Here is a 26,550-nt window from a genome sequence, read left to right on the forward strand (position 1 = left end):
CGCTGAGGTCTCAGAGTCTCCTGCCCGAGTTCAAGTTCTGCCCGATTAGCAAGCTATTTTTACTAATGTTTTGTTAGCAATTGAATGGTAATGCAAGCTAGCTAAAAACAATGTTAGTTAGCTTGGCTAAACTGGTTTTCATAGCAACAGAAATCAACAAATCAGATCAGTCGAACTTTATTCAGAAATGGGGGGATGGCGGGAACATTAAAGGTGTAGGTACAGTAAAAGTGAAATGGAACGCGTCTTTCTGCCTTGAAGCTGCGTGCGCATCAACAAGACCCCATCTATATGTAAAGATAACATCCAAGCTAACTGCAGCTTTGTATACCATATGTACCGTGTTATGGTTGTTTGAGTTAAACAACTTGCTAAATGAATTAAATGTCTGTTAAATGTCAAATCCAACTATAAATGTATAAAAGAGAGTTCCAATCAAATCTGAATTTGTTTTAAACCTACGCTGGGTTGCACCAACAAGGATTAACTCTTAAACTAGGTTTAAACCAAGTTTGTCTTTTAATCCAGTTGCACCAAACTTTAAACCTAGTTTAACCTTAGTTTACAATTAATCCTGGGTAAATCTAACCCTTTGGCAATCTCTGTTTAATTTCCATTTAAATCTAGATTAAATGTAAATCTGTTGCACCAGTCATTTTAAACCTAGTCTAAACCTGGATTAGCAGTTATATTTAAACCACCCCTGGAGGACGTTTATCTCAGTTTTATTGACAACATGGCTGCATATCTTTGCTGGATGGGGTTAGAGGAAAGTGTTCCTCGCAGGAAAATTAGAGATAGGTTAAACCCAATTGAATTCTATGACAACAGCGAGTTTTCACAGCGGTACAGATTTACAAAGGAGTCTGTCATATACCTGAATGGGAAGGTTGGACCAGCAATCAAGCATGGAAGTGAGAGGAATTTTGCTGTGCCACCGCTTCTCCAGCTCCTAGTAGCTTTGCGATTTTATGCTACAGGGTGTTTTCAGATGGTTGATGGGGATCTTTTCGGAGTTCATAAATCCACAGTCTGCAGAATTGTCAGCAGAGTGTCCAAGGCAATTGCAAGTTTAAAGGCTCAGTACATTCACTTTGAACCAAGGAGAGAGACAACAGCTGGATTTTATGGGAGAGCAGGTTTTCCAGGAGTAATTGGGGCTATCGACTGCACCCACATTCCCATTACCAACCCAGGTGGTGGGAATGGGGAACTGTTTCGGAATCGAAAGGGCTACTGCTCAATTAATGTCCAAGTTGTGTGTGATGACCAGGCCCAGATCACACACGTTGTTGCAAGATGGCCAGGATCCACACATGACAGACGAATCTTTGACAACGGTCAACTTTGTGCACTGCTGGAGAGGGGAGATCCGTGGACACCTAGTGGGGGACAATGGCTATGCATGTCGCCCATACCTGATGACTCCACTTTTGAACCCTCAGACCCAGGCAGAAAAAAACTACAACTACTCTCACATTCAAACAAGAGGGGTAATAGAGAGAGTGTTTGGGGTGTGGAAGCGGAGATTTCCATGTATACAGTTGGGACTCCGCACAAAATTGGACACTACCCTGACCATCATTGTTGCAGTAGCTGTTTTGTACAACTTTGGGAAGAGAGTAGGAGATGATCTACCCGAGGAGGATGAGCACCCACTTGAGGATGATATGGAAGATGCTCAAGTGCAGAATGCTGCAAATAAATACATTGCACAATTTCAGTTTCAGAATTCATTCAAAAATCTTTCTATTTCTTGTGACTGGCTTAGATCCAGTAGCCTCTGCTTCTGAAGAGTTAGGACCTCTTTCTGTAGCAACAGGACATCTTCGGTCCATCAGCACCGGATCACCTCAGGGCTGCGTCTTTCTCCTCTGCTCTTCTCCCTGTACACCAACAGTTGCACCTCCAGTCATCCGTCCGTCAAACTCCTGAAGTTTGCGGACGACACCACCCTTATTGGGCTCATCTCTGGTGGAGGCGAGTCTGATTATAGGTGGGAAGCGGCCAACCTGGTGACCTGGTGCAGCCAGAACAACTTAGAGCTCAATGCTCTTAAGACAGTGGAGATGGTTGTGGACTTCAGGAGGAACACAGCCCCACTCACCCCCATCACCCTGTGTGACTCCCCAGTCAACACTGTGGAGTCCTTCCGCTTCCTGGGCACTATCCTCTCCCAGGACCTCAAGTGGGAACTGAACATCAGCTCCCTCATCAAGAAAGCACAACAGAGGATGTACTTCCTTCGGCAGCTGAAGAAGTCCAACCTGCCAAAGACAATGATGGTGCTACTCAGCCATCATTGAGTCCATCCTCACCTCCTCCATCACCGTCTGGTACGCTGCTGCCACTGCCAAGGACAAGAGCAGACTGCAGCGTATCATCCATACTGCTGAGAAGGTGATTGGCTGCAATCTGCCTACCCTCGAGGACCCTGAGGCGAGCGAGGAAGATTGTGGCCGACTCCTCCCACCCTGGACACTCCCTGTTTCAGTCACTCCCCTCCGGCAGAAGGCTGCGGTCTATCAGGACCAATACCTCACGCGAATAAATCCCTTTCTGATTCTGATCTTTTTTAATTTTTGCATTTTATATGTCGAGCATGCATCTCTCCTTCTCTAATGTGAGAAGCTCCTGGTGAGAGCTAAGCTTAGGGTGCTTAGCAGGGGGCTTCACAGGTGATGCTGCTGCTTCGATGTTTCCATGAGGCTCCACTTGCTCCAGTACGATGATAGTGTCAGCTAGACAAAACAAAAAAACATAAAAACATTAGGAGGCTACCTACAACTATGCACAATGCACTTTACTCTTGAGGTCTCTGACGTCCAATGACATAGGAAATAACTAATTTAATAAATTACCATAGGCTACTAAAGAGAACATGGAACTGTTATTTCTGTAGTATGATGTGCTATTCAATTAGAAAATTATTAACATCTGAGGTGTATGTACAGTAATACATAGGCTCTAACAAATGCTTTGTAGGCAAAATTATAGCCTATTTTCGTCATTTTTGTCACGTTATTGCTGCAACCAACGGCGTTGGAGTTCGTAGTTACTTGCAGCTTCTGTGGCTGTACTGTCATCTAATGCGCCGTCATCGTCGTAGGGGTTGGGGAGGGGGGAAATCTGCTGCGGGATCATATCAATGATCTTCTTTGACAGAGGATCCGTAGCATTGATTGGTGGTCCTCCGCCGGTTTGAAATTGGCTACGCCTCTCTTCCGCCGCACCTTTTTTGGCTTTAGTCTTGAGGTTTTTCCAGCAGGCTTTAAGTTGTGCCCTGTCCCTCGTCTCTTTAATACCGGTAGAGCCATTGAAGCACTCAGCTAACCGGACCCAGTTCCGCTCCTTCTTTTCTAGAGTACTGCTGTCAGTCCTCTTGTCCTAAATTATCACCCCAAACTCCTCCATCAATTCAGTCAGCAACATCTTTTCAAATGTTGAAAAGTTTGACCCTCTTTGACGTGCCATAGCTAGCTAGCTGGCTATTTGTAACGTAGTTTATTATAGCCGCTGTAGTGGTAGCCTAGGCTATAAACGGTAACTAACGGTATCAGTAACGGCATTTATTCAAAAAGCTGCTATAGGAAAAAGAGCGCATGCATTCATTTAGGGCTATTTAGTTCCGTAGGCTATTTGTTAAACATACGTTGTGAATTTGTTTACATTTCGTCGGAATCCATCATGGCGGACATTGAACATAAACTAATCCTGTTTTAACCCTTGTTTAAACTAGTTTCACTAATCCAAGGTTAAAATTAAGATGTGCAACACATCTCTGATTAATTATAAACCAGTTTAAACATAGATTTACTAACCCTAGATTAACTCTAAACCAGGATTAATTTAATCCATGTTGGTGCAACCCAGCCCCAGAGGTTTAAAAGGTTACCTTTGCCTAAACTGACATGCACCAACTCGGAGAACTGAGTTTCAACAGCCATTTAGTCTCTATTTGTTACTCTAATCTTAAGGCATGTTTAACTTAATGTCTGCACCTCTCTGTCACCAACTGTCTCTGGAGTGGGGGGTGGGGGCTTCACAGGGTGTCTACAGGTATAAACAAGTTAAATGTAAGACCTTTTAATACCACTTCCAAATGAAATTAAAGACCAAACTTACGATGGAAATACAAATCAAAAGTGGAAATATACAGTAATCTTTCCAAGTAAACACTGTCTGTTCAATATGAACAGTATGGTAAAATGACAATAATCGGTTGAGTTTAAGAACATTGACTAAATGTGTCTAATGCAGAAGGATAACACAAAAATGTAATTGCTGTCCTAAATTATACTTATTATTACACTAGGGTGGAAATGGTGGAGCAGAAACTAACAATTCCATGAATCCCATGGAAACAAAGGCAAATGTGTGAGATGTACTGATGTGGAGCACAAATGATCCAAGAAGCAGTACTTCTCTTGAGTGGTTTTTATTCAGATGAATAATCATTGGATTCAGGTCAAAAGTCTATCACTTGAACTAGTTTCATCACTTAAGACACAAAGTCAGCAGCTTGGCATACTGGCACATGGAAAGGATTAAACATTTAGACTTTCATCAAAGTAATGCTGGCTTGTCCTTTTTCATCAATGTCCTCAAAAAAGCAGGCTGCAGAGCTACTGTGTCTGTGGGGTGACTGTCTCTGGAGGGCTGGCAGGCAGGGGCAAGCAGGGCCTGCAGGCAGGCAGGCAGGCAGGCCAGCTGGATGAAGCTGTCCTGGGGTCAGGTCTGAAGAGAAGCTGTCCAGCTAGAGAGGGGTAGTCCAGCAAGGGGTCTGTGTGGATCTCACCATCCTCGAGTCTGTTGAACTCTGTTGAGCAGGCCTCTGCATGACCCTCCAGACCTGTCAAAGTGAAGAAAGGGTCCATGTCAGTTGTGAAAAATGAAGCTTTTCCCATCTACACTTGATACAGACTTCAGTTTTGACTGTGAAATGCAGTGTCATTACTTGAACTTGAATCCAAATGTGTTGACCTCATGAAGACCCATGCAGTCACTCAAAACACGGGTTCGATTCCAGGCTCTTGCAAGAGTATTTACCTCTAAACTGGTCAATATATACACATCTGACAAAAGACCAGCTCGACCTTTGCTTGTAAACAGTGATTCTGACTGTCAGAGACCTTTAAATAGCCTGACTTACCGAAATTGGCTAAACTAGCCTGGCTAACGTAGGTCGCTTTCTCAGGGCATATGACGAATGAAACAAGGCTCGCCTTGAAAAATCAGATATACTGACTATCTTTAGCAGGCCCTTGTCTACAAAAAGCAGTCCTCCCTGACGTTTTTGGAGTATAATTGAGTGAAATACAAAATTGTTTACACACTGCCAGTGGGCGAGCCGAGCCTGACTCTGAGGCTAACGTCAAAACAATGTACCCCCGGGACGCAATATAACTCTTATTACAAAGACTTTCACGCCCCAAATCACAATTATGAGCCGACAGGTCTGTGGGGAATTGCTTTTTCTCCTAAAGGCTGCTCTCCTCGACCTTTTTGATGAACAATTCGCCGAGATGCAAAATGACTCACTAATTAAAAACACAGAGGAAAAAAGCTAGAGCTACAATAGCTACTTTTCGAGTTCGGTTTTCCATCACTTCAGAATCACGATCTAAAAGGTCTAAAAGTGCTAAACCTTCACCATAATTCAAGATTTGTGTACTTTCACAAACCCAATCATTAATTCTAGCTTAAAATGTGTAAAAACAGGACTTACCGAAAGTGGCTGCCTCAAACACGGCTATTACGGGACTCCAGTTGAAAACAACAATGGCCGCCGAAAAAGAATTTATATTCGTAACGGCCAGCTGCGATTGGAAGCGAAATGAAACAGGGGCTAAAAAACGAGGGTGGGGGCTTGGTCAGCACACAATTTCAAGAAAGCGTGTGTGTCAAGGGAAGGCTGAGTGTGTGAGAATTTGGAGCAGGTGAGGGGAGCAATTAGCCAAGCATGCATGTTTCAAATATTCACTAAAAATCGACTTTTCATCTTACAGTCAACTTTTTCTCAGATTTGTATACTAAACATTCTCAAGAGTCTTCATATGACCTTGTGATTGGATCAGAGTATACGTTTTTGGCCGGCGGATGTGTAATGCATTATTTTAGCGTTAGCGATAAATTCGATTTGCTTTATATCAATCATTTTTAGAGGTATGAAGTTGCCTTTGCACATGGTAACATGTTGTAGTGTGTTCCACGTGACATACCAAGTTTGGTGTTGATATCTCAAAGATTTGCTTAGATTTGACCAAACGTCCCGTTTGGTTGCTTTGTTGCAGATTTTGATTGGCTCTACCGGACAAACGGTTTTGAAAATCAGAAATCCCAACGATAACTTTTGTGAGGCTCAGTCTGGAGATCATCTATGGCAATTTTGAAGAAAATTCGACCAAAAATGTAGGAGGAGTAGGGAAAAAACGTGTTTCCTTAATCTTTATTGTACAGAAAAATCCAATATGGCGGCCGTTATAGCTTCCAGAAGCTTTTTTGTTCCTCATGAGAAATAAGGCATATGTAATGAATTTCAGAATTTTGGGACTTATGGCCTGCAAATGGCATCAATTTGAAAATTGACATATTGGGGCGTGGCCTGTAGCGCCACCTATTGTCTCACATGGCCCATGTTTGGTATGGTAGTTACTAATGGTCTGCAGTTTCAACATGCCAAATTTCACAACTTTTTACGGTACTGGTCTAGGGGCTGCCATTGACTCCCATGGGTAAAACATAATAATAATAACTAGAGAGGGTACAATTTCTGGGGAAATTGTAGGGTGTGCTTGCTTGCGTCAGTTGCACAGGGGTCCGTTTTTGAATGAAATTTTTACAACTGATTTCTGTATATTTTATATGAAAATGCATACTTATTATTTATAAAGATTAAATAGATTTAAAGGAATTTTTTTTTGCTGCTCATTTACAACTGAAAATACGAGTGAAGTGTAGAATGAAATAGATGTCTTCTCATTTCCCCTGCAAGAGGCAGCCTCATCGTTGAATCAAAACGAATAAATTTGGCAGACCGGTGTAAAAATTGACCTAATCTCTATGACTTAAACGTCATTTTAAGTTGTTCCCTTCTCGTGATATTTTCAGGCATGTAGCCTACTCATTGCATTCATTCATTAATAAAGAACCCCCTTTGAAGATTATTCTACGACGTTACCCGGCAGTAGAAGATGGAATCGCGATTCAGACAGTCCCATCTGCTAACTGAAAATATGCCCCCCAAAACGTAAACATTTATTATTATATTATTTATTATTTAGTGGAAAATCGCTCATTCATAAAAAGCTCACTGGTAGCGATCATTGTCAGTAACAACGCAAAATGCGATATAGCCCTGTGAGGAGAAGCTGCCCCGGTAAATTGTACTACTACGGTACAGTACTGGTAGACTACTGCTGTGTTCGTCTTGGTAGCGATTGCTTGGTTGAATTGGATGTAACGTTCCGTTGTACGGTTTAGGCTGAAATAAATTATTTTCATGAACAGATTGGCAACGTTTAGGCTGTGGCAATGAAGTTCAGGTTAGTAGTTAGATAGACTTTTGATTAAGTAAGGGGAGTGCCGAACATGTTCTGTCGCCGTTTGACTTCCTACAGCTCTGTAGATGTTTTTGTAGTGTCTCGCGTAGGCTACAGCATTGCAGTGAGCAACACTGGTTTGAAACCACAGGTAATGATAATTTCACCCACAAATCGTTTACTTGTAATGTAATGTCATAATAAATCCTACAACGAAAATGTATTTGTGAGGAATGTTTATTTTAAAGATTGAAAACAGATGCATCATAGACCACTGTAGTATGTGTTGCCCGGTCAACAGAGGCTAATGTCATGATGCTAATGCTTCAGTGAAATAGTAGACTAGACTACCGTTTCCAAAAGTAGATGTGGGCCTACTTCCTTAATAATATCAGCTAATATTGTACATTACATTTCATAATTGTGTTTCACATCACAAAGTAAAAGGAGTAAATAGTTATCACCCTGGCCTCTTTGCTTGTGGCGTTCCTGCAGCTGCCTTGCAGTAAAGCTATAGTTAGCCTAGCTATCCCCCAAGTTAACAGATGTGAAACGAATGTTCTGCTACAGGTAGTCACGCGTGTTTTCGTGACGTTAATGACGTAGTGACGTTAGTAACGTCAGTGACTGTGGCTAGCAAATTAGCCACCGTTAGCTTCACTTTTCACCACAAAAACGCAATTTCTACTTAAACCATGCAACGGAACGTAAATAAAAATACAACCAACGCAATCGCTACCAAGACGAACCTTTTGACACCGCCGTTGTGTATGTAGTCCAAATATTGACTGATCCTTAGGGGGGCGAAAAGAAATAATAATAAATAAATAAATAAATATATATGTGAGAGAACAAAGGTTGTGCTCTCGCCGAAGGCTTGAGCACACCCAATAATACCACCAATAACAATAGGGTTCTCCTACCGGAGGAACCCTAAATATAGCTGCAAGCAGCAATGGCGGATTCCTCCTAACATTGCAAACCACTGAAAAATGTATATTCTTTACAAATTGTCACTGTAAAATTCCATGCTGCAGACTTACCAATGGGATACCAAATCTGAAATGCAATACCATCAAGATCCACAAGGGCTTTTATTTCAAGCCAAGGAGTGAAGGGAGGGGGCTTGGTGAGCCTACCCATTCCAGAAAGCCTTGTATCTTTGTGTATCAGGGTGTGGCCTGTAGCATCACTTATGGGTGATATTGGGCCATTTGTGGTGTGGTAGTTACTCTTGGCCTATACTATCAATGTTTCAGGATTTTTAGAACTTTTTACCATTGCATACAAAATCGGAAATGCAATACCATCAAGATCCACATGGGCCTTTGCTAAAGACCAAGCAATGAGTGGGGGCTTGGTCAGCCCACAATTGCCTGAAATGTTGTGTATGCGTCTCGTCAAGCTTGCGCGTGTGTCAAGGGAAAGGCTGAGTGTGTGAGAATGAGGGTCAGGGGAGACATTTCATTGGAAATTTCCTTAATAATTAGCCAAGCATGCATTTTTCAAATATTCACCAAAAATCAACTTTTCATCTTAGAGTCAACTTTTTCTGAGATTTGTGTACTAAACATTCTCAAGAGTCTTCATGAACTTGTGATTGAATTAGAGTATCAGTTTTTGACTGGCGGATGTGTAAAGCATTATTTTAGCATTAGAAATAAATTAGATTTCCTTTATTTCAATCATTTTTTAAGATATTAATTTGCCTTCTCACATAGGAACATGATGTAGTGTCTTTCACCTGACACACCAAGTTTGGTGTTGATAGTTCAAAGATTTGCTGAGATTTGATCCAACTTCCTGTTTGGTTGCTTTGTTGACGATTTTGATTGGCTGTACCGGACAAACGGTTTTGAAATTCAAAAATCTGTTGAAGAATTCATTGAGGGTTGCTCTGACGATGATACCTGCCAATTCTGGGGAAGATTGGACAACAATTGTAGGAGAAGTAAAGAAAAAACGTGTTTCCTAAATCTTTATTGTACAAAAAAATCCAATATGGCGGCCGTTATAGGTTATTGAGGCTTTTTTGTTCCTCATGAGAAATAAGGCATATCTAATGAATTTCAGAATTTTGGGACAAATGGGATGCGAATGGCCTCACTTTGTAAATGGACAATTGGGGCTTGGCCGTTGCGACACCTATGGATAATGGTGCGTCATTTGTGGTGTGGTAGTTACTCCTGGCCTATACTATCAATGTTTCAGGATTTTGAGAACGTTTTCTAAAATGCATTACCATCAAGATCCACAAGGGCCTTCACTTCAAGCCAAGGAATGAGTGGGGGCTTGGTCAGCCCACAATTGCCTGAAATGTTGTGTATGCGTCTCGCCAAGCCCGCGCGTGTGTCAAGGGAAAGGCTGAGTGTGTGAGAATGTGGAGCACGCGCGCGCTGAAGAGCAGGGGAGACATTTCATTGAAAATTTCGTTAGCAATTAGCCAAGCATGCATGTTTCAAATATTCACATAAAATCGACTTTTCAAGTTACAGTCAACTTTTCCTCAGATTTGTGTACTAAACATTCTCAAGACTCTTCATATGAACTTGTGATTGAATCAAAGTATCAGTTTTTGACCGGCGGATGTGTAAAGCATTATTTTAGCGTTAGCGATAAATTCGATTTGCTTTATATCAATCATTTTTTGAGATATGAAGTTGCCTTTGCACATGGTAACATGTTGTAGTGTTGTCCACCGATATACCAAGTTTAGTGTTGATATCTCAAAGATTTGCTGAGATTTGACCCAAGTTCCTGTTTGGTTACTTTTTTGCTGATTTTGATTGGCTGTGCCGGACAAACGGTTTAGAAAATCAAAACGCCATGGGATAACTTTTGTGAGGCTTGGTCTGAAGATCATCTCTGGTCATTTTGAAGAAGATATGACAAAAATTGTAGGAGGAGAGGCTTTCAAAGGTTTTTGATAAAACCGGAAATAGCGGAAAATCTATATAACCGGAAATTGACGTCATAGTTAATTGAACTCGTCTTGATCCAGGGAATCCAATGGTACCTCATTTTTGAAAATCAGTCATACGGTTCAAAAGTTGCGTGTGTAAACACAAGTCCAACTTTGACCCATTGATGGCGCTAGAGTGCCAAAGTATGGGACATGAAACTTTGTGAATTGGACCAGGGGACTGTCCCCAATGAGTGTGCCAAATTTCACAACTTTTGACCAAGCGCTTCTAGGGCCTGCCATAGACACCCAGTCTTAAGAAGTATAATAATAATAATAAATATAACTGCAAGCAGCAATGGCGGATTCCTCCAAACATTGCAAACCACTGAAAAATGTATATTCTTTACAAATTGTCACTGTAAAATTCCATGCTGCAGACTTACCAATGGGATACCAAATCTGAAATGCAATACCATCAAGATCCACAAGGGCTTTTATTTCAAGCCAAGGAGTGAAGGGAGGGGCTTGGTGAGCCTACCCATTCCAGAAAGCCTTGTATCTTTGTGTATCAGGGCGTGGCCTGTAGCGTCACTTATGGGTGATATTGGGCCATTTGTGGTGTGGTAGTTACTCTTGGCCTATACTATCAATGTTTCAGGATTTGGAGAACTTTTTACCATTGCATCCAAAATCGGAAATGCAATACCATGAAGATCCACATGGGCCTTTGCTAAAGACCAAGGAATGAGTGGGGGCTTGGTCAGCCCACAATAGGCTCTGTGCACAATCGTACTGACGAACTTCCGCCGTAGCCCAAATTCGGCAAATCAGTTTCCGGTTTACTTCCTGTCCTCATCCGAATTAGTGAACGAACAACAAGATGAGTGGTGCAGTTGTACGGAAAAAAGAAAGTAAAAAGAAATATAATGTACGTGATACATTCAAGTTCCAAGGTACTGTGCGTGGGTCTAAGGAACACTGTTGTGTGCCACTTTGCTCGGCTTCAGGCCGTTATAACAACCATTTGAGCTTCCACTGCTTCCCGAAGGACACCTGCCTTCGTGCGCGGTGGCTGCACAAAATAAGGAGGGTGGAATATTCGGTGACCCAACACACCAAGGTTTGCAGTCGACTTTTCGAAGACCATGAAATCGTCACTACTGCTAAGGGTAGACGGGTTTTGGCAGCAGGCTCTGTTCCTTCTTTATTTGAGTGGAACAAATACACCAGTAAGTCACGGGCTGGTGTTTGGGAGCGCCGATCTCGACCACCAAGTCCGGAACCTGACCCGGCAGAGCCAGAGGAGGACAGCGAGCAACCCGCCATGGTCCCGATGGTCGTGGACCACGACTATGGGGCCAGCGGTACCGTATGTGTGGACAGGGAGCAGTATGGAGATATGTTGAGGGAACTCGAGGCGCTGAGAGAGCAGGTCCAAACGTATCATCTTTCCAACTTTGGACTGAAACGGTTTGCTTCGTCTCCTGAAGACATCAGATTTTACACCAGGTAAGCTAGTTAATAGATCAACATCTTTTCTTAACTTGATTATTTCCTCTTTTTTTCTTAAGAGTCTCATGACATGAAATGTTCACTTTAGGAGGTTATTGAACATTAATGAGTTCCAAGGCTGAATTTCGGGAAAGAGACTTCAGATATTAGGGGACCATTAAGGCCTATATAAAAGCATACAAAAACAGCATGTCATGGGATTTTAATGTTATTCTTAAGCTTGTATGACAAGACAACTGATTTCAATTGTAATACTGTATTTTAGATTCCCCTCATACGAGCATCTGATGGCGTTTTGGAACCTGATCGAACAGCCAAAATAATTAGGGTCACCAGAGCAAAGAAAACCTACGCCACTAGCACAACAACTGAAAGCCCTTTAACCAGACCAACTGTAAGTACCCATTCCCCCAAAAAACACACAGACACAGATCCCTAAGCATTAAAAGGGTGGTTTTGAACTAACACTCATTAAACACTTCTCCCCACAGAAACTGCTGCCAATAGATGAGCTCTTCCTCTTCCTGACATACCTGTCCACTGGCTGTACCCAGAGGGAGTTGGGTCATAGATTTAACATCCACCGAGTAACCGTCAGCCGAATCATCGTGACCTGGGCCAACTTCCTCTACAGCTTACTGGGCTCAGTCTGTATATGGATGTCTCCCGCAGCTGTGAAGGCCCATCTTCCACGCGACTTTGATGGCAGCTACAGTGACACACAGGTGGTCCTCGACTGTACAGAGCTACGGTGTCAAACACCGTCATCCATGCTCCTTCAGAGCGAAGTTTTCTCGACCTACAAGTCCCACTGCACCTTTAAGGCCATGGTGGGCATGTCCCCTCACGGAGCCCTGAGTTTTGTTTCAGCACTCTTTGAGGGTTCCATGAGTGACAAGGAGGTGTTTCGTCAGTCAGGGATTGCACCACTCTTAACGCCTGACATGGCCATCATGGTTGACAAGGGATTCTTGGTGGATGACCTTGTACCTGGGACTGTTCATCGTCCTGCCTTCCTCTCCAAGAGGGCCCAAATGCCAGAGGTGGATGTTCTGAAGACGCAGTCCATCGCCCGTTTGAGGGTGCATGTCGAGAGGATGATCAGAAGAGTTAAAGAAAATAAACTCTTTGATACCACCATCCCTCTCTCCATTGCAGGGAGCATAAACCAACTCTTCACTGTCGCTTGTCTCCTCTCAAATTACCAAAATGGACCTCTTGTCAAGAAATGGAGATATGAAGTTTGATATTGTAGCTTAATCTTTTTCTGAGGAATTTGATAACTATTGTTCTGTTAAACATACAGAATTCATGAAATGAAATCATTTTAATTGCCTTTAATATCAAGATAATAAATATTTCTTGGCGTGCTCACAGCACACACACATTTTATTGTGTTTACTTTTTGGGAAGGCAAGGTTAATCATGGAAAACATCTGCCATTGAAAGTTAAAGATGCACAAACATTAACATAAAATAATCTCAATCATAAAACGTACCATTAAAAGTGAAAATTAAAGAACAGATCTTAGAATATTTTATCTCAATCCTGAAGCATTACACATTTCTGCAAGTAGACATAAAAATAAAACCTGTCTACTTTCTCTCTGATTATATCCAAAACATCATTGTCTCTGTAAATTCTTTGGATGAGTACATCTTCCTCAGCTGAGACTACAAAATCACACCAACTCATTCCCGTTATTAGCATCTGCCCCTGTACTTGCCAGTAGTAAGCATGCTTTTCTTTTAGCTCCAATTTGCCTGACTTCATTTTGAGATACGGGCAGTCCACATAGCTTTTAACATTTGGGCACTTCATCTCAATCAGCCCAAACTGACATGGCTCTGAAGGGTCAAAGATTAACCCGTCTGGAGACGCCCCCAGCCAAGGAGCGTCAGGGTGAATTACCAATCCACAGAGGTAGTGGTTGAACCTTTTCATTTGGCAATATTCCCAAATAGCATCTGCCTCTAATTCGAGCCCCCTCTTCATAGCTGCCGTCTGACGTGTCCCTTGCAGTATCCGGTTAGCCAGACCTTCTTCAGAGTTCTCTCCAACCTGGCAGATCTCCCTGAAACGTGACGCCGTCAATCTATGCCTCCTTAGCTGATGCCATTCAGTACATGAACTTTGCTCTGGTAGCACATTCAAATTTGTGCACCATGTCCCAGGTGACCTCCAGACTCCTATGGTGTAGCTGTTGTGGTTCAGTACAGACAAACATGCAACTTGATGGCTGTAGGCAGTAATTCTGAAGAGGCATAGATGGACGTGGTGGGGCAGCATGGAAGGACAGATCTCTCTTTGCTGTTGCTGGTTGTTGGTAGGACAATGGACTTCCGGCTTGAACCTTGCCAAAGGCAGAGTCAACCAGGGGAATTTCACAGCTAATGCCCATGCTGCAGATCATCGGCGCCTCCGCTGTAGAAAAATCTTTATACGCCTCTGTCACCTAGGGATGTAATAATATAATGATTAGCAATATCAAACAAAATGATTATACCATACATTTTCATGGCCACAATATGTTGCGCATCATGCACAACGCCAGACACCATTACAAATAAGTTCATAATAAAGAACCCTTGTGTAAACATTTATTTTGTTTCAGTTCAATCAATTCTTTCTTCAAAAGCAGAATACTTGTTTGTATAATTGATGGGTCATAGTACATTTAATCAAAAGGAGAGGAAAAAGAAAATCATGAAATACTAGTATATTGTTTGATATGAAATCCCTACTAACCCGAAGGACAGTAAGATCAGGCAATTCCCCACTGAGGCCTTTGTAGAGTGTGCTCCTGTGTGGAACATAACACTTTCATGAGTGGAAAGTGGCATATCCACACAGGTATTTTAATTCAAACAGGCAACATATTGGAAAACATCGACAATATCGAGGGAGTCAGTTGGCTGAGCGGTGAGGGAGTCGGGTTAGTAATCCGAAGGTTGCCAGTTCGATTCCCGGTCATGCCAACTGACGTTGTGTCCTTGGGCAAGGCACTTCACCCTACTTGCCTGGGGGGAATGTCCCTGTACTTACTGTAAGTCGCTCTGGATAAGAGTGTCTGCTAAATGACTAAATGTAAATGTAAAATGCAATATTCAGGTTTTACCTTACACCATCTTTGGTTGCTCTACACTTTGGTTTAGCAGAAAGCACAGCCATCTTATCCACAGGGCCTGGCTTTACACCCTATCAAGTTAAGCACAATACAGTTAGAAGTTAAATATAGTTAGAAAATATATCCAACAGCTCTGTAATTACAGTGCAAACTTACCAACGTTCTGGGCTTGTGCCACTGCTGTTCTCCTTCAGTACAGCTTAGCACAGGAGGGACCACTGGCACCTTCAGCTGAGAGTAATGTGCTGACTGGAACAGCAAAGCGACACAGTGGTTGCATAAAGCTGCTCCAGCAACACATGTGCAGCTGTGATGAAGCAGCTCCACAGGACTGGAATCTTTCAGTACCACCTGCATAAGTAAAATGTCATAGTAAATACTTATCTTAGCTTGGTCACTGTTTAACCATTCTTTTAGGACACAATCTTGTTTTTACAATATTTTCTATATCTAATATTCTAGAATCACAGATCAAATGTCATGTATTTCTATATGTTGGATTAGAGTATGTTGTATAATATGCCAACTGCATTAAATCAACATCCATAATCGTTTTTCTTTGAAACATGATAGCCTAATACCTTAAACACAAGATTGCATCTTAAATGAATGACAGTTGGGGGAAACTTGAATAAGAACACATTTAACAGTCAACTTTTTCTGAGATTTGTGTACTAAACATTCTCAAGAGTCTTCATGATTTTGTGATTGAATTAGAGTATCAGTTTTTGACTGGCGGATGTGTAAAGCATTATTTTAGCATTAGAAATAAATTAGATTTCCTTTATTTCAATCACATTAATTTGCCTTCTCACATGGGAACATGATGTAGTGTCTTTCACGTGACACACCAAGTTTGGTGGTGACATTTCAAAGATTTGCTGAGATTTGATCCAACTTCCTGTTTGGTTGCTTTGTTGACGATTTTGATTGGCTGTACCGGACAAACGGTTTTGAAATTCAAAAATCTGTTGAAGAATTCAGTGAGGGTTGCTCTGACGATGATACCTGCCAATTCTGGGGAAGATTGGACAAAAATTGTAGGAGAAGTAGCAAAAAAACGTGTTTCCTAAATCTTTATTGTACAAAAAAATCCAATATGGTGGCCGTTATAGGTTATTGAGGCTTTCTTGTTCCTCATGAGAAATAAGGCATATCTAATGAATTTCAGAATTTTGGGACAAATGGGATGCGAATGGCATCACTTTGTAAATGGACAATTGGGGCTTGGCCGTAGCGCCACCTATGGATAATGGTGCGTCATTTGTGCTGTGGTAGTTACTCCTGGCCTATACTATCAATGTTTCAGGATTTTGAGAACGTTTTCTAAAATGCATTACCATCAAGATCCACAAGGGCCTTCACTTCAAGCCAAGGAATGAGTGGGGGCTTGGTCAGCCCACAATTGCCTGAAATGTTGTGTATGCGTCTCGCCAAGCCCGCGTGTGTGTCAAGGGAAAGGCTGAGTGTGTGAGAATGTGGAGCACGCGCGCGCTGAAGAGCAGGGGAGACATTTCATTGGAAATGTCGTCATCAATTAGCCAAGCATGCATGTTTCAAATATTCACCACAAATCGACTTTTCATGTTACAGTCAACTTTTCCTCAGATTTGTGTACTAAACATTCTCAAGAATCTTCATATGAACTTGTGATTGAATCAAAGTATCAGTTTTTGACCGGCGGATGTGTAAAGCATTATTTTAGCGTTAGCGATAAATTCGATTTGCTTTATATCAATCATTTTTTGAGATATGAAGTTGCCTTTGCACATGGTAACATTTTGTAGTGTCGTCTACTGATATACCAAGTTTAGTGTTGATATCTCAAAGATTTGCTGAGATTTGACCCAAGTTCCTGTTTAGTTACTTTTTTGCTGATTTTGATTGGCTGTGCCGGACAAACGGTTTAGAAAATCAAAACGCCATGGGATAACTTTTGTGAGGCTTGGTCTGAAGATCATCTCTGGTCATTTTGAAGAAGATATGACAAAAATTGTAGGAGGAGTAGGCTTTCAAAGGTTTTTGATACAACCGGAAATAGCGGAAAATCTATATAACCGGAAATTGACGTCATAGGGTGCGTTGAACTCGGCTTGATCCAGGGAATCCAATGGTACCTCATTTTTGAAAATCAGTCATACGGTTCAAAAGTTGCGTGTGTAAACACAAGTCCAACTTTGACCCATTGGTGGCGCTAGAGTGGTCTTATGGGATACATGAAACTTGGTGTAAGTATAGAAGGAACTGTCCTTAATGAGTGTGCCAAATTTAACAAAAAGTTATCCAAGGGTTCTAGGGGCTGCCATTAACTCCCATGGAACTAGAATAATAATAAATATAACTGCAAGCAGCAATGGCGGATTCCTCCAAACATTGCAAACCACTGAAAAATTTATATTCTTCACAAATTGTCACTGTAAAAATCCATGCTGCAGACTTACCAATGGGATACCAAATCTGAAATGCAATACCATCAAGATCCACAAGGGCTTTTATTTCAAGCCAAGGAGTGAAGGGAGGGGGCTTGGTGAGCCTACCCATTCCAGAAAGCCTTGTATCTTTGTGTACCAGGGCGTGGCCTGTAGCGTCACTTATGGGTGATATTGGGCCATTTGTGGTGTGGTAGTTACTCTTGGCCTATACTATCAATGTTTCAGGATTTTGAGAACTTTTTACCATTGCATACAAAATCGGAAATGCAATACCATCAAGATCCACATGGTCCTTTGCTAAAGACCAAGCAATGAGTGGGGCTTGGTCAGCCCACAATTGCCTGAAATGTTGTGTATGCGTCTCGCCAAGCTTGTGCGTGTGTCAAGGGAAAGGCTGAGTGTGTGAGAATGTGGAGCGCGCGTGCTGAGGAGCAGGGGAGACATTTCATTGGAAATTTCCTTAACAATTAGCCAAGCATGCATTTTTCAAATATTCACCTAAATTCAACTTTTCATCTTACAGTCAACTTTTTCTGAGATTTGTGTACTAAACATTCTCAAAAGTCTTCATGAACTTGTGATTGAATCAGAGTTTTTTGACTGGCGGATGTGTAAAGCATTATTTTAGCGTTAGAAATAAATTTGATTTCCTTCATTTCAATCATTTTTGAAGATATTAATTTGCCTTCCTACATGGGAACATGACGTAGTGTCTTTCACGTGACACACCAAGTTTGGTGTTGATATTTCAAAGATTTGCTGAGATTTGATCCAACTTCCTGTTTGGTTGCTTTGTTGACGATTTTGATTGGCTGTACCGGACAAACGGTTTTGAAATTCAAAAATCTGTTAAAGAATTCAGTGAGGGTTGCTCTGACGATGATACCTGCCAATTCTGGGGAAGATTGGACAAGAATTGTAGGAGAAGTAGCAAAAAAACGTGTTTCCTAAATCTTTATTGTACAAAAACATCCAATATGGCGGCCGTTATAGGTTATTGAGGCTTTTTTGTTCCTCATGAGAAATAAGGCATATCTAATGAATTTCAGAATTTTGGGACAAATGGGATGCGAATGGCATCACTTTGTAAATGGAAAATTGGGGCTTGGCCGTAGCGCCACCTATGGATAATGGTGCGTCATTTGTGGTGTGGTAGTTACTCCTGGCCTATACTATCAATGTTTCAGGATTTTGAGAACTTTTTCTAAAATGCATTACCATCAAGATCCACAAGGGCCTTCACTTCAAGCCAAGGAATGAGTGGGGGCTTGGTCAGCCCACAATTGCCTGAAATGTTGTGTATGCGTCTCGCCAAGCCCGCGTGTGTGTCAAGGGAAAGGCTGAGTGTGTGAGAATGTGGAGCACGCGCGCGCTGAAGAGCAGGGGAGACATTTCATTGGAAATGTCGTCATCAATTAGCCAAGCATGCATGTTTCAAATATTCACCACAAATCGACTTTTCATGTTACAGTCAACTTTTCCTCAGATTTGTGTACTAAACATTCTCAAGAATCTTCATATGAACTTGTGATTGAATCAAAGTATCAGTTTTTGACCGGCGGATGTGTAAAGCATTATTTTAGCGTTAGCGATAAATTCGATTTGCTTTATATCAATCATTTTTTGAGATATGAAGTTGCCTTTGCACATGGTAACATTTTGTAGTGTCGTCTACTGATATACCAAGTTTAGTGTTGATATCTCAAAGATTTGCTGAGATTTGACCCAAGTTCCTGTTTAGTTACTTTTTTGCTGATTTTGATTGGCTGTGCCGGACAAACGGTTTAGAAAATCAAAACGCCATGGGATAACTTTTGTGAGGCTTGGTCTGAAGATCATCTCTGGTCATTTTGAAGAAGATATGACAAAAATTGTAGGAGGAGTAGGCTTTCAAAGGTTTTTGATACAACCGGAAATAGCGGAAAATCTATATAACCGGAAATTGACGTCATAGGGTGCGTTGAACTCGGCTTGATCCAGGGAATCCAATAGTACCTCATTTTTGAAAATCAGTCATACGGTTCAAAAGTTGCGTGTGTAAACACAAGTCCAACTTTGACCCATTGGTGGCGCTAGAGTGGTCTTATGGGATACATGAAACTTGGTGTAAGTATAGAAGGAACTGTCCTTAATGAGTGTGCCAAATTTAACAAAAAGTTATCCAAGGGTTCTAGGGGCTGCCATTAACTCCCATGGAACTAGAATAATAATAAATATAACTGCAAGCAGCAATGGCGGATTCCTCCAAACATTGCAAACCACTGAAAAATTTATATTCTTCACAAATTGTCACTGTAAAAATCCATGCTGCAGACTTACCAATGGGATACCAAATCTGAAATGCAATACCATCAAGATCCACAAGGGCTTTTATTTCAAGCCAAGGAGTGAAGGGAGGGGGCTTGGTGAGCCTACCCATTCCAGAAAGCCTTGTATCTTTGTGTACCAGGGCGTGGCCTGTAGCGTCACTTATGGGTGATATTGGGCCATTTGTGGTGTGGTAGTTACTCTTGGCCTATACTATCAATGTTTCAGGATTTTGAGAACTTTTTACCATTGCATACAAAATCGGAAATGCAATACCATCAAGATCCACATGGTCCTTTGCTAAAGACCAAGCAATGAGTGGGGCTTGGTCAGCCCACAATTGCCTGAAATGTTGTGTATGCGTCTCGCCAAGCTTGTGCGTGTGTCAAGGGAAAGGCTGAGTGTGTGAGAATGTGGAGCGCGCGTGCTGAGGAGCAGGGGAGACATTTCATTGGAAATTTCCTTAACAATTAGCCAAGCATGCATTTTTCAAATATTCACCTAAATTCAACTTTTCATCTTACAGTCAACTTTTTCTGAGATTTGTGTACTAAACATTCTCAAAAGTCTTCATGAACTTGTGATTGAATCAGAGTTTTTTGACTGGCGGATGTGTAAAGCATTATTTTAGCGTTAGAAATAAATTTGATTTCCTTCATTTCAATCATTTTTGAAGATATTAATTTGCCTTCCTACATGGGAACATGACGTAGTGTCTTTCACGTGACACACCAAGTTTGGTGTTGATATTTCAAAGATTTGCTGAGATTTGATCCAACTTCCTGTTTGGTTGCTTTGTTGACGATTTTGATTGGCTGTACCGGACAAACGGTTTTGAAATTCAAAAATCTGTTAAAGAATTCAGTGAGGGTTGCTCTGACGATGATACCTGCCAATTCTGGGGAAGATTGGACAAGAATTGTAGGAGAAGTAGCAAAAAAACGTGTTTCCTAAATCTTTATTGTACAAAAACATCCAATATGGCGGCCGTTATAGGTTATTGAGGCTTTTTTGTTCCTCATGAGAAATAAGGCATATCTAATGAATTTCAGAATTTTGGGACAAATGGGATGCGAATGGCATCACTTTGTAAATGGAAAATTGGGGCTTGGCCGTAGCGCCACCTATGGATAATGGTGCGTCATTTGTGGTGTGGTAGTTACTCCTGGCCTATACTATCAATGTTTCAGGATTTTGAGAACTTTTTCTAAAATGCATTACCATCAAGATCCACAAGGGCCTTCACTTCAAGCCAAGGAATGAGTGGGGGCTTGGTCAGCCCACAATTGCCTGAAATGTTGTGTATGCGTCTCGCCAAGCCCGCGCGTGTGTCAAGGGAAAGGCTGAGTGTGTGAGAATGTGGAGCACGCGCGCGCTGAAGAGCAGGGGAGACATTTCATTGAAAATTTCGTTAGCAATTAGCCAAGCATGCATGTTTCAAATATTCACATAAAATCGACTTTTCATGTTACAGTCAACTTTTCCTCAGATTTGTGTACTAAACATTCTCAAGAGTCTTCATATGAACTTGTGATTGAATCAAAGTATCAGTTTTTGACCGGCGGATGTGTAAAGCATTATTTTAGCGTTAGCGATAAATTCGATTTGCTTTATATCAATCATCTTTTGAGATATGAAGTTGCCTTTGCACATGGTAACATGTTGTAGTGTCGTCCACCGATATACCAAGTTTAGTGTTGATATCTCAAAGATTTGCTGAGATTTGACCCAAGTTCCTGTTTGGTTACTTTTTTGCTGATTTTGATTGGTTGTGCCGGACAAACGGTTTAGAAAATCAAAACGCCATGGGATAACTTTTGTGAGGCTTGGTCTGAAGATCATCTATGGTCATTTTGAAGAAGATATGACAATAATTGTAGGAGGAGTAGGCTTTCAAAGGTTTTTGATACAACCGGAAATAGCGGAAAATCTATACAACCGGAAATTGACGTCATAGGGTGCGTTGAACTCGTCTTCATCCAGGGAATCCAATGGTACCTCATTTTTGTAAATCAGTCATACGGTTCAAAAGTTGCGTGTGTAAACACAAGTCCAACTTTGACCCATTGGTGGCGCTAGAGTGGTCTGATGGGATACATGAAACTTGGTGTAGGTATAGAAGGAACTGTCCTTAATGAGTGTGCCAAATTTAACAAAAAGTTATCCAAGGGTTCTAGGGGCTGCCATTGACTCCCATGGAACTAGAATAATAATAATAAATATAACTGCAAGCAGCAATGGCGGATTCCTCCAAACATTGCAAACCACTGAAAAATGTATATTCTTTACAAATTGTCACTGTAAAATTCCATGCTGCAGACTTACCAATGGGATACCAAATCTGAAATGCAATACCATCAAGATCCACAAGGGCTTTTATTTCAAGCCAAGGAGTGAAGGGAGGGGGCTTGGTGAGCCTACCCATTCCAGAAAGCCTTGTATCTTTGTGTATCAGGGCGTGGCCTGTAGCGTCACTTATGGGTGATATTGGGCCATTTGTGGTGTGGTAGTTACTCTTGGCCTATACTATCAATGTTTCAGGATTTTGAGAACTTTTTACCATTGCATACAAAATCGGAAATGCAATACCACCAAGATCCACATGGGCCTTTGCTAAAGACCAAGCAATGAGTGGGGGCTTGGTCAGCCCACAATTGCCTGAAATGTTGTGTATGCGTCTCGCCAAGCTTGCGCGTGTGTCAAGGGAAAGGCTGAGTGTGTGAGAATGTGGAGCGCGCGCGCTGAGGGTCAGGGGAGACATTTAGTTGGAAATTTCCTTAATAATTAGCCAAGCATGCATTTTTCAAATATTCACCAAAAATCAGCTTTTCATCTTAGAGTCAACTTTTTCTGAGATTTGTGTACTAAACATTCGCAAGAGTCTTCATGAACTTGTGATTGAATTAGAGTTTTTTGACTGGCGGAAGTGTAAAGCATTATTTTAGCGTTAGATAGAAATAAATTAGATTTCCTTTATTTCAATCATTTTTTAAGATATTAATTTGCCTTCTCACATGGGAACATGATGTAGTGTCTTTCACGTGACACACCAAGTTTGGTGGTGATATTTCAAAGATTTGCTGAGATTTGATCCAACTGCCTGTTTGGTTGCTTTGTTGACGATTTTGATTGGCTGTACCGGACAAACGGTTATGAAATTCAAAAATCTGTTGAAGATTTCAGTGAGGGTTGCTCTGACGATGATACCTGCCAATTCTGGGGAAGATTGGACAAAAATTGTAGGAGAAGTAGCAAAAAAACGTGTTTCCTAAATCTTTATTGTACAAAAAAATCCAATATGGCGGCCGTTATAGGTTATTGAGGCTTTTTTGTTCCTCATGAGAAATAAGGTATATATAATGAATTTCAGAATTTTGGGACAAATGGGATGCGAATGGCATCACTTTGTAAATGGAAAATTGGGGCTTGGCCGTAGCGCCACCTATGGATAATGGTGCGTCATTTGTGGTGTGGTAGTTACTCCTGGCCTATACTATCGGAAACACACTAGATCTAGTGATAACAACTGGACTAAATATCAATAATATTTCAATAACTGATCTACCCCTCTCAGACCATCATTATATACTTTTTAATGTGGAAATTATCCTAACAAAAACCAAAAAAGAATTCTTAGTCCATAGAAGATATTTAGACGATACAGCTATGATGACATTTTCTGAACAATTTGCTCTACATGAGCCGACTTACCATGATTGCTCTCTGAATGAAATGGTAGAGAACCTCAATTATGCACTATTATCTGTGTTAGACTCTGTTGCACCACTGAAAACCAAAAAGAAGTGCACAAGCAGAACCTCCCCATGGCTGAGAAATAAAAATGTTAGTGAAACGAAAAGAAAATGCCGTGCAGCAGAGAAAAAATGGAGGAAAACAAAGATCACTATCCACTACAATATCTACAAAGATACACTAACCACCTTTAACAAAACCATCCGTCTAGCAAGGAGAGAATATTTCTCCAACATTATTACAGAAAATGCCAGAAATTCCAGAGTTCTTTTCTCCACCATTGACCAGCTGCTAAACACTGTCCCTGCCCCACCTCCATCCTCAGCAGTTAAATGTGAAGAGCTTGCTTTGTTCTTCAAGAACAAAATAACTTTGATTAGAGCGAGTATTATTAATAGTGGGGTCGAAACTGACATCAGTAGATTCTGCAACATAACCATGAGCACATTTACCTGTATCACACTTAGTGAACTTTCCAAAATTGTCAGCGAATCTAACTCCACAACCTCAGATATTGATCCTATACCCACAACATTCTTTAAGCGAGTGTTTGATAGTGTCTCAGGTCCGGTGCTAGAGATTATAAACACATCCCTTAGAACTGGCGTCTTCCCAGATGCCTTCAAAACAGCTGTTGTAAAGCCCCTATTAAAGAAACCCAAATTGGATAACAGTCTACTTGCAAATTACAGACCAATATCAAACCTCCCATTTATTAGTAAAGTACTGGAAAAGATAGTTTTAGTCCAATTAAATTATTTTCTTGAAGAAAATAACATCCTGGAAGTCTCGCAGTCAGGTTTCAGGAAATATCACAGTACTGAAACTGCTCTCACCAAAATAATTAGCGACCTCAGACTAAACTCTGATGCAAATAAAGTCTCTATCCTTATCCTGTTAGATCTCAGTGCAGCATTTGATACAATTGATCACGACATCCTAATCAATAGACTGGAAAAGCTTATTGGGTTCACGGATAGTGTATTGAACTGGCTGAAATCATATATCACAGGAAGGAAGTTTTATGTTAGTTTAGGTGACCATAGGTCCAAGAAACATCAGAACTGCTACGGGGTTGCTCAAGGAAGCTGCTTAGGTCCATTACTTTTTTCTCTTTATATGTTACCACTCGGCGACATAATCAGAGAACATAACATAGATTTCCATAGCTATGCGGATGACACACAACTATATATATCCACTGAACCCAACGATGCAACGGCCATCAATTCCATTACAAACTGCCTGTTGGCAATAAACAAATGGATGAATGATAACTTTCTTAAATTAAATGAAGACAAAACCGAAGTCCTACTATGTGGCCCCAAATCCAAAAGAGAGATGCTTATTAAGAATCTTGGAGGCTTAACCCCCTGTCTTAAACCAGAGGTGACGAGTCTCTGCGTAATCCTGGACTCAGATTTGAATTTCAACTCTCACATTAATAAAGTGACCAAAACAGCTTTCTTTCACCTGAGGAATATAGCAAAGGTACGACCATTCATAAACCAAAATGATGCAGAGAAGTTAATTCATGCTTTTATATCCAGCCGGCTGGACTACTGTAACGCACTTTTCACTGGTCTTCCCAAGAAAACCACTGAAAGACTACAGCTCATTCAAAATTCTGCAGCTAGATTATTAACCAAAACTAAAAGGAGAAAACACATTAGTCCTGTCCTAGCTACTTTACACTGGCTCCCTGTTACCTTCAGAATTGACTTTAAGGTCCTTTTTCTCACATACAAAGCTCTACACGGACAAGGACCTAGCTACATTGCTAACTCCTTTATAAACTACACACCAGCTAGAACACTGCGATCATCAAATGCAGGCCTATTAGAGGTCACCAGAAGCAGTCATAAGAAGATTGGTGATTCGGCCTTTGTCAATTACGCCCCAAAACTATGGAACAAATTACCCATAAATATTAGGGAAGCTAACACTCTAGACATTTTTAAAAGACAGCTTAAAACCTACCTTTTTACCGAAGCATTTAAGTAATTTTATCTCAAAAGGGTTTTCCTACTTTTTAAAGTTGTTTTCTCTCTTGAACAGAGATCTTATTGGGATTTTTATTATTGTTTGAATTATTTATCACTTGTATTATTGTTTTTATTGATTTTATGTAAAGCACCTTGAGCTACAATTCTTGTATGAAATGTGCTATATAAATAAAGTCTTACTTACTTACTTACTTACTATCAATGTTTCAGGATTTTGAGAACATTTTCTAAAATGCATTACCATCAAGATCCACAAGGGCCTTCACTTCAAGCCAAGGAATGAGTGGGGGCTTGGTCAGCCCACAATTGCCTGAAATGTTGTGTATGCGTCTCGCCAAGCCCGCGCGTGTGTCAAGGGAAAGGCTGAGTGTGTGAGAATGTGGAGCACGCGCGCGCTGAAGAGCAGGGGAGACATTTCATTGAAAATTTCGTTAGCAATTAGCCAAGCATGCATGTTTCAAATATTCACATGAAATCGACTTTTCATGTTACAGTCAACTTTTCCTCAGATTTGTGTACTAAACATTCTCAAGAGTCTTCATATGAACTTGTGATTGAATCAAAGTATCAGTTTTTGACCGGCGGATGTGTAAAGCATTATTTTAGCGTTAGCGATAAATTCGATTTGCTTTATATCAATCATTTTTTGAGATATGAAGTTGCCTTTGCACATGGTAACATGTTGTAGTGTCGTCCACCGATATACCAAGTTTAGTGTTGATATCTCAAAGATTTGCTGAGATTTGACCCAAGTTCCTGTTTGGTTACTTTTTTGCTGATCTTGATTGGCTGTGCCGGACAAACGGTTTAGAAAATCAAAACGCCATGGGATAACTTTTGTGAGGCTTGGTCTGAAGATCATCTCTGGTCATTTTGAAGAAGATATGACAAAAATTGTAGGAGGAGTAGGCTTTCAAAGGTTTTTGATACAACCGGAAATAGCGGAAAATCTATATAACCGGAAAT

The 26,550-nt window shown here is 41.0% G+C and overlaps 1 protein-coding gene and 1 long non-coding RNA gene across 2 annotated transcripts in view; one reads left to right on the plus strand and one right to left on the minus strand.

Moving 5' to 3' along the window:
* The window catches only part of dnm1a (dynamin 1a), a 313,554-nt gene that overhangs the window by 65,473 nt on the left and 221,531 nt on the right, over positions 1-26,550 (plus strand). The window lies entirely within an intron of this gene.
* Positions 4,423-5,764, minus strand: LOC136956975 (uncharacterized). Its single transcript, XR_010878252.1, has 2 exons — positions 5,729-5,764; positions 4,423-4,852 (listed from the first exon to the last, which is right to left on the minus strand). It is a non-coding gene; the product is annotated as an uncharacterized lncRNA (long non-coding RNA).

This window comes from Osmerus mordax, chromosome 14 (genome assembly GCF_038355195.1).
Source record: "Osmerus mordax isolate fOsmMor3 chromosome 14, fOsmMor3.pri, whole genome shotgun sequence".
Lineage (NCBI taxonomy): Eukaryota > Metazoa > Chordata > Actinopteri > Osmeriformes > Osmeridae > Osmerus > Osmerus mordax.